The sequence below is a fragment of the Chlorocebus sabaeus genome, chromosome 28 (genome assembly GCF_047675955.1).
Source record: "Chlorocebus sabaeus isolate Y175 chromosome 28, mChlSab1.0.hap1, whole genome shotgun sequence".
In the NCBI taxonomy this organism is placed as follows: Eukaryota; Metazoa; Chordata; class Mammalia; order Primates; family Cercopithecidae; genus Chlorocebus; species Chlorocebus sabaeus.
In genome coordinates, this window is record NC_132931.1 from 21,182,412 (window position 1) to 21,191,062 (window position 8,651).

The 8,651-nt window shown below is 59.0% G+C and overlaps 1 long non-coding RNA gene across 1 annotated transcript; it reads left to right on the forward strand.

Annotated features, from left to right (window-relative positions):
* Positions 1-2,491: 2,491 nt before the first annotated feature.
* Positions 2,492-7,973, forward strand: LOC103246905 (uncharacterized). Its single transcript, XR_502572.3, has 3 exons — positions 2,492-3,987; positions 5,359-6,002; positions 6,146-7,973. It is a non-coding gene; the product is annotated as an uncharacterized lncRNA (long non-coding RNA).
* The last annotated feature ends 678 nt before the right edge of the window (positions 7,974-8,651 follow it).

An 8,651-nucleotide genomic window follows, 5' to 3' on the forward strand; every position in this document is an offset into this window, starting at 1 on the left:
CCCCGTCTCTCCCCACACCTTGCTGGGGTGATGGGGAGGCCCGGGGGGCCTCAAGATTCTCTGAGGCCTGGGGGCTGGCCTGGCCGGCAGGGTCAGGAAGTGAAGGGCTGGCATGGGGGAGGGAGGGGAAGACTGGAAAGTGCATTCCAGGAGGGTGACACAGCCTGCGGCCTTGGGGCGGGGCGGGACCAGGCTGGGCTGCCCTTCTCGGGAAGGTCCCTGGGATTCAGCTCCCCGGGGAGGCAGATAAGACGGGTGGGGCCTGGCTGCATGGGAAGAGGAAATTCCAGGCCTGGGACAGCTGCTGCTGTCCTTCAAGGCTGGATTGAAATGCCACCTCCTCCTGGGAGCCTTCTCAGATTTCTCTGCAGCCCCTGGTCAAAGGGAGCCTCCTCCAGGGACCCTGGCTTCCCTGGGCTCTGGTCCAGTCGGCCCCATGCTGGGCCCTCCATGGCCCTGATCCACTGCAGTTCAGTGCACCTCTGCTGTGTGCCCTGGAACCTAAGCAGGGCCTGGCCGGGCCACCCACACCCACAGAGCTGGGGTGGGTGTGTTCCCTGCACCCAAGCCCCACGGCCAGGCATGGAGGGAGGGGGTGTATGAGTGAGGGCCACGGCCTGGTAGGGGGGGTCGGTGGTATCCTGCACTGGGTTTCCTGGTGCTTCCTGTGCCCAGCGCTGTTTCGAGCCCTCTGCATGGATGAACTCAGTCTCTGTTCCTGGTTCCCCTGGAGTGTAGGTGAATCAGCCCCGTTTTACAGCCGAGGACACTGAGGGCAGTCGTGGTAAGGCCAGGTCCCTGGCAGTCCCTCTCCCACCTGGGGCAACCTGGGAGCTGGGTGTCTTTTTTTGGGGGGAAACCCTCAGGAGAGTGAAAGCCAGGCTCGCTGTCCCTGGGGGCCTCCACCGCCGTGAAGGGGTGTACCCCCGGCCCCTGAACAAGACCCCCCTCCACCACACCCAGTCCCCCTTGGTCGCCGCTGCCCCGGCTTGGCAAGGCTCCACGGAGCCCACTTCAGGGAAGTGAATATGGATGAGTTTAGGCCCCTGAAAGTCTCCCGAGCAGAGTCTGGTGGTGCCCAGTGGCGATAACCACCCCCGCCCCCCATGTACCAGGCACTGGCATTGGCTCATTTCATCCTCACCACAGCCCGAAGTCAAGGGGGGCTGCCAGCCTCCAGGTAGGCCCCGAGGTCCCACCTCCCGATGCCTGTGCCCTCCGGAGCCCCTCCTGCATTGACAGGGTCCGTGCTGGAGTGGGGCCTCCCAGAGTGGTCAGACAAGACACGGGGGCTTTGGCCTTTGGCTGTTTGGGCCTCTTGCTCCCCGGGAAGCCAACCGCCGTGCTACGAGGACACTCACAACAGTAGCTGCGGGGCGAGAGACCCACGCCTCCTAGCAACCACAGCCTGGCCCACGGGATCCCGAGGAAACCGTTTCTGAGTTCCTGACTGACGACACCGTGAAGTCATGAATTTGTTTTGTTTTTGTTTTTTGAGGCAGGGTCTCGCTCTGTTGCCCGGACTGGAGCACAATGGTGAAGTCACGGCTCACTGCAAGCTCCATCTCCCGGGCCCAAGCTATCTTCCCACCTCATCCTCCCAAGTAGCTGAGACTATAGGCACGCACCACCACGCCTGGCTAACTTGGTAATTTTTTGTAGAAATGAGATCTCTCTATGTTGCTCAAGCTGGACTCAACCTCCTAGGCTCAAGTGTTCTCCCGCCTCGGCCTCCCAAAGCGCTGGGATCACAGGCGTGGGCCATGGTGCCCTCCACGAGTCTTCACTGTTGGGTTGAGACTCTGCATTTGGAGGTAGTTGTAGTTTATCAGGCAGCCACAGGGAACCATGGCAGCGAATGTTATGTCATTTCTGGGATACTAAGGATAAGTGTGGTTGTCATCCAGGAACTCATCCAGGAACAGGCTACAAGGAGACTCTGGACCCTGGGCCGTCAGGGCTGAGTGACCCTCATCTGTGGGACCTCACGGCCTCTCTGGAATTCCAGGATCTCTGATGGACACTCTGGGAGACACCCCGCAGTTCCTGGAGGCCCCTCCAGCCTGGTTTCACACAGGGCCTCGCTGACGGGCCAGAAGACCGCGATGGCTTTGAAAAGCGAGAGCGGGCAGCGCTGCCTCCTGAGGGCTCTCCAGGGACCGGGCCGGGCCGGCTTGGGCCTAGGCCAGACCTAGCCCCTGAGGTTTGCTAATGGAAAGTGGGTCTGGGCTCTGCCCCCATCAGCTCCTCCAACAAGAGCCCGGGTGGGGGAGGACAGAATTATTTATAACCTGTGGACTGCCAGGGAAGGGCTCTGTAACTCAGGGAGGGCCCCAGACTTGGCAAGGGCGGTGCCTTCAGGAGCCAAGGCCCTCACCTCTCCTGCCAGGGGTTCCTTTTAGCGTCTTAAGGTGGATCTCCCCATTCCCTGGGCTTTTTAGGTAGCCAGGGAGCAGAGCTGTGACCTGACTGGCTTAGGTTTTTATTTTTTTTTTTTTTTGAGATGGAGTCTCGCTTTTGTCGCCCAGGCTGGAGTGCAGCGGCGTGATCTCGGCTCACTGCAACCTCCGCCTCCCGGGTTCAAGCGATTCTCTGGCCTCAGCCTCCTGAGTAGCTGGGATTACAGGCGTGAGCCACCATGCCTGGCTAATTTTGTATTTTTAGTAGAGACGGGGTTTCTCCGTGTTGGTCAGGCTGGTCTTGAATTCCCAACCTCAGGTGATTCGCCCGCCTCAGCCTCCCAAAGCGCTGGGATTACAGGTGTGAGCCACCGTGCCCTGCCAACTGGCTTGGGTTTTAAAATTAAGGCTCACTCTAGGACCGTAGGAAGCCAGGGAGATGGCTGAAGGGAGGCCACAGACAGGTATCCTGGGAGAAGAGGTGGGACCAGGTGGAGGTTCTACCTGGTTAGGTTTGGGAGAGGCTCAGAGGTTGAGTCAACAAGGGCTCCCCAGACCAGAGGCACTAGGTGAGGGGGAAGGTGCAGGCCGGCTGCCCCTTGCTGGCCTGGGCAGCTGGGAGGTGGTGTCATCGTTGTCTGGGGGACAAAGCTGGGGCTGTGGGTTTGGGGCTCTGTGTGGGCCATCTTGATATCAGCTTGTCTATAGACACCCACGCAGAGGTGTTGAGTGGAGCTGGACCCAAGTCCAGGTGTCAGCTCGGAGGGAGCATTGCCCCCATGAAAAGATGGCTGAGTGAGCTCTGGGCTCTCCTGGGTGAAGAGAAGGAGCCGGGCCAGGCTCACACCTGGAATCTCAGCACTGTGGGAGGCCTAGGCGGGAGGATCACTTGAGCCCAGGAATTCGAGACCAGCTGGGCAACACAGTGAGACCCTAACTTTACAGAACATACCAAAATTAGCCGGATGTGGTGGCTTGCACCTGTAATCCCTGCTACTTGGGGGGCTGAGGTGGGAGCATCACCTGAGCCTGGGAGGTGGAAGTCGCCGTGAGCTGTGGTTCAACCGCTAGTTCTGCAGCCTGGGGAACAGAGCAAGACCCTGTCTCACAAGATAAAAATAAAACAATAAAGAAAAGAGGAGGAGCCCAGGAAGGCGATGGGAAGGAGTAGCTGGGGTTGACTCCAGAACACAGGGCTGGGGGTCCTGGAACAGGAGAAGAAGGCACGTCGGGGGGCAGGTGTGCGACACTGCGGCAATGTCACGTCAGATAAGGAGAAAGAACTGAGCAGAGGGGTCAGCGCCGGTGAGGCCGTGGCACACCTCACAATGGGAGATCTGTGGGTTGGACAGCAGTTCAGGCGTGGGCATCTCAGCCCCTGGCCAAGGACTGCGTTCTGAGAAAGCTTCATTGATCTTACCAGTAGGCGGACGGGGTGGTTCTCACTCTTTCTTGCTGACGTGAATCAGGGCTCTCCAGCCGCTCCTGGCAGCCATCTTGTCACCATGAGGGAACCCAAGAGGAGTGCAGAGATGCAGAGCCGGACCCTTGATCGGACCCCTCCTGAATCCCGCCTCTGGGCTTCCCAGTAAGATCCCTGACTGTTTGGGTTGAGTTTCTATTTCCTGGAGCTGAACGCATGGGCTGAAAGAGACAGTCTGTCCGACAGGCAGGTTAAGTCCCTGGTTCACGTGTTTGTCACCCAACCTCACCTTCTAGACGGCCAGTCCCATGAGGGTGGGACTGTGTCCCTGCTGTGTCCCCTGACTAGAACGGGGTGCACACGGAGTACACAGTACGTGCAAAATAAATACTGTTGCATGCAGCCGGGTGCAGTGGCTCACTCCTGTAATCCCAGCACTTTGGGAGGCTGAGACAGGAGGATCACTTGAGGCCAGAAATTGGAGACCAGCCTGGGCAACTTAGCAAGATCCTGTGGCTACAAAAACTTAAAAAGAAAATACTGTTGAATGAAAGTGTCTTAAGTCACACTATCCAAACAAGTGGGGGTGGGGGAGAGAGAGACAGAGAGACAGAAAGAGAGAGAGAGAGAAATGGAGAGATGGAGAGAGACAGAGATAAACAGAACGGGGAGAGAGAGACAGAGACAGACACGGGGTGAGATGGAGAGAGAGGGAGACAGAAACAGAGATACAGAGATAGCGAGATGAGGGGGGAGACAGAGAGACAGGCCAGGCCCTGTCTGATAATCCCACCCAGAAGTTTACAGTCAGCAGATCTAGGGATCATTTCGGACCCCCGAGTTTGCTGTGCGGATTATTTCGGATTTCGAGGGGGAGGGGTGCACTGTGATCCTGGCTGCCGCTGAGGGCTCGGAAGGTCTGACTTGTGCTAAATGGGGTCACCGGGCACCTGCGGCGCAGGGGGCTGCCTGCTGTCCAGCCCAACAGACGAGGCTGTGAAGAGCAGGTGCCGACCTGGCTCCTGCCCCACCAGGGTGGGGCGGAATTGCTCCTGTTCACCGGGCACCTGCTGTGTGCCAGGCAGTGGGTCTGTGCCCTCCTCATCACCCGCAGCCGTCTCCCCCAGGCCAGGGCGAGTGCCGGCTGCCCTGGGCTGTGCACCAGGCCTGTGCTGCGCCTGTCGTGGTGTTCCGTAAACAGCCCTCACGAGCAGCCACGTGGGCTGCATTGCGTCTTATCACCTTTAGGCCATGGGGGCTCAGAGAGGAAAGTAACCCATCCGAGGTGCACAGCGGCCAGCGGCAGAGCTGCCGCCTCCTTCCCTCCCTCCCTCCGCCCACGTCGGGCGCCCAGCGGGACTGGACGTCACGGGCAGTGGGGGAAGCCTAGTTTCTGCCATTTCCACGCAGGGGCGGGGGATACTCGCCTGTGCTATCCCACCAGAGGGGAGCCTCCGCCACAGCCCAGAGGTGCACCTCGGGTCACAGCGAGGCGAGGATAAGATTATCTGATGTCCTTTGCTCTCTCCTGTGCAGAAAAACAGCCCCAGGCTAAAATGGCTTCTCCAGTGGTCCAGACAGGGAGGGACCTCAGAGCTCACCCACCGCTCACTGGAACCCTCGCTCAAAGGCCAGGGGACGAGACCTCAAGGAGGAAGAGTGTGCCGAGGTCACTCAGAGTGGAGGTTTGAGCCCCGGGTCTCTCCCACCCCACTCCCCAGTGCTCCAGTTACGTGCACACCAGCTAAGCCAGGGGTCACCGTTGCCAGGGGTCACCGTTGCCAGGGGTCACAGGTCGCCCAGCCGGAACAGTGCAGGAGCTGCAGCTGGGTGAGGACAGAGAAGTCCCCTCGGGCAGGCCTGGGAAGGGAGGGGCGTGGTGTTCTCTTCTGCCTGCTGGGGGCCGTTTCTCACTGGTGACCCTAGGAGCCCTGGGTGCTGTGTCCAGACCTGGCCAATCAGACCATTGTCCCCGACCATGGTCACTGACCTGGGGCAGCACAAGCCCAGACTTAGCCAGCGAGATGCAGTCTTGCAGCTCTGAGTCTGGGGCAGCGAGGGTGTCAGTCTGCCGTCATGCTGCTGTGAAAGGGAGATGACGGCAGGACATAGCACCAAAGACATGGGCCGAGAGCCCTGATCCAGCCATGCCTGAAGCTGCTCACTCCTGAGCCTGACAGGTACGTGGACCAATGCATCCTCCTGCTTCCTTGGGCCAGAATGCGTTGGGTTCTTGTCATTACAGCCAAGAGTCGTGATGTCTAAGGATAGACCCACGCGGGGTGGGCTGTGACTTTCTCTCTTACTGTCTGGAAACTCACAGATGGGAGATGACGGGCAGCCGGGTCCTCCTGCACGAGGCTAAGCAGTCAGGCCATCGGCCCCCAAGGCAGCGCATCAGCAGCAAGGACTCAGGAGATCCCCCGTCTGGCCTCTCCCCCTGAGCTCCCAGGCCAGGGCTGCCGCGGGCACGGACATCGATGGGGCTCCTCACCTGAACACCGGAGCTCGATCTTGCACCTGCAGGGCCGACTGGGGAGTCCTGTCTGGCTTAGAACACCTGCGCACGTCGGGTCCTGTTTGGGAGTCAGAGGGATGGTGTCTCCGTGTCCCACTGGTCGGCACCATGCTGGATGTACGCAGTCCCGTCTGCTGCAGGAACGTGAATGTGGTCCTGGCGGGCACTGGGGCGGGAGGACCAGCTCCCACCTGCTCCCTGCTTGGGCTGAGGAGAAAGACCAGACAGCCAAAGAGTGGGCACGGGGCTGGGGTGGGGCTGGGGGCTCCCCTCCCTGACTCTCACCTCCTCTCTCTCTGTCTCTCTTACCTCCTGTCTCTCTCTCTCACCTTCTCTTTCTCTTTTACCTCCTCTCTCTCTTATCCCCTCTCCTGTCTCTCTGTCTCACCCCACCCCGGGGTTTACTTCCTCCCTCATCTCCTCTCTCTCTGTTTCACCCCCAGCCTCGTGGCTCACCTCCCCGCTCACCTCCTTTTCCTCTTCTTCAGTTTACTGTCTCCCTACCAACTCTCAGCTCCTTTCTCCTCAGCATCGTTTGGTGCCTGGTGCCCACCCCAGGGAGTTCGGAGTCTGTTTAACAAGAAAGCCATTTGCCCCCACACCTCACTTGGCCCCCAAGGGCAGTGTGGGTGAAGCAGTTTCTCTCAGTCAGGAAGAGGAGTCAGTCACCCAGACACTCCAGCCTCCCTGTGGCCAGCGCACCTCGCCATGGCACCATCACAGGACAGCCACGCCCCCAGTCACACCCGCTGAGCCCCAGCCTGCCCCTGCCTGGTCCGGCTCCCAGGCCTGGGGAAACAGACCTGGCAAGTCTGCGGGGCTGGGGGGTGCGGGGGGGTCTTCAGTACCGCTTCTGTTTTTCCCATCACAGCAACACTGGAACGGCGGTCATCACATCCCAGGTGGGTAAACTGAGGCTCAGGGCCGCAGCGTGAGTTGCTTGAGGTCACACAGTCAGCAGGAGGTCAACTCTGAAGTCCAGCTCTGCCAGCCCAGAAATGGTGGTGGGAGCCAGCCTGTGTGGTCAGGGGCGCCCCCAGGCAGCACCATCCGTTCAGAGGGCGCCCAGGGGCCAGAGCCGGGCAGGACCCACCGGGCACACAGCCGCACCAGAGCCACAGCTTCTCACACCCCAGCGCCTCTTATAAAAGAGAAGCAACAGCGTTTCTGTGGCCGGGCGCGGTGGCTCACGCCTGTAATCCCAGCACTTTGGGAGGCTGAGGCGGGTGGATCACGACGTCAGGAGATCGAGACCATCCTGGCTAACACGGTGAAACCCCGTCTCTACTAAAAATACAAAAAAATAAGCCAGGCACGGTGGCGGGCGCCTGTAGTCCCAGCTACTCAGGGAGGCCAAGGCAGGAGAATGGCGTGAACCAGGGAGGCGGAGCTTGCAGGGAGCGGAGATCGCGCCACTGCACTCCAGCCTGCAGGACAGAGCGAGACTCTGTCTCAAAACAAACAAACAAACAAACAAACAAACAAACCCCAGAAGCAACGGCGTTTTTTAGAGAAGTAACATTAACACATCACAGACCATCCGGACGCTGGGTGTGGAGGAAACCTGACAAGCCCCCACAAGCTCTGATGCCTCAGTGGGCAGTGTTGTGTGGCACACAGAGGACAGGGGAGCGCCGGGCGAGGCCGTGGAGAAGAACAGGGCGTGGAAGCTCTAAGCCTGGTGCTAGGAGGCTGGCTTTCTGTCCACCCATAAATGGAGACGCGATTTCCAACAGCGAGAGAAGGGGTAAGAACACAAGGGCCATTTGTGGCTGGGATTTTATTTTATTTTATTTATTTTCTGGCATCTTGATCTCAGAGCACCTGGATCTTAGGTTGTTCCCGGTTGTTGCTGTTTTAAATCGTGTTGCTCTGAGCCCTTGAAGCAAACGTGTCGTTTTCTTAGGCTGGGTGCCCGGATGTGGGATTACAGGGTCAGGGGCCGCGGCCACACTGATGGCTCCTGGTGCCAAATTGCCTTCAGGTTGGCTTGTGACTGCCGGAAGCTCAGAAAGTAGCTTGTGCTGCCGGGGCCTCTCCCGGGGTGCGGTGGGGGGGTCCGTGGTTGGTGGTGAAGGAAAACATCCTTCTATGTTTCTTCCCAGCTGTGATTCTCCTGCACATCGTCAGTGGTTTTCTGAGCATGAGCAGAGACCCCGACAGATAAATGTGCTTTAGAAATTTGGCAAACATATCATTCTACGTAGGCAGATAAGAACACAGGGACACTGGAAATTAAGTGTCACACGAAACTGAAGGATTCCATTTGTTTAGATTTTTAAATTTTTACAAGATCTTTTGATTGTCTACA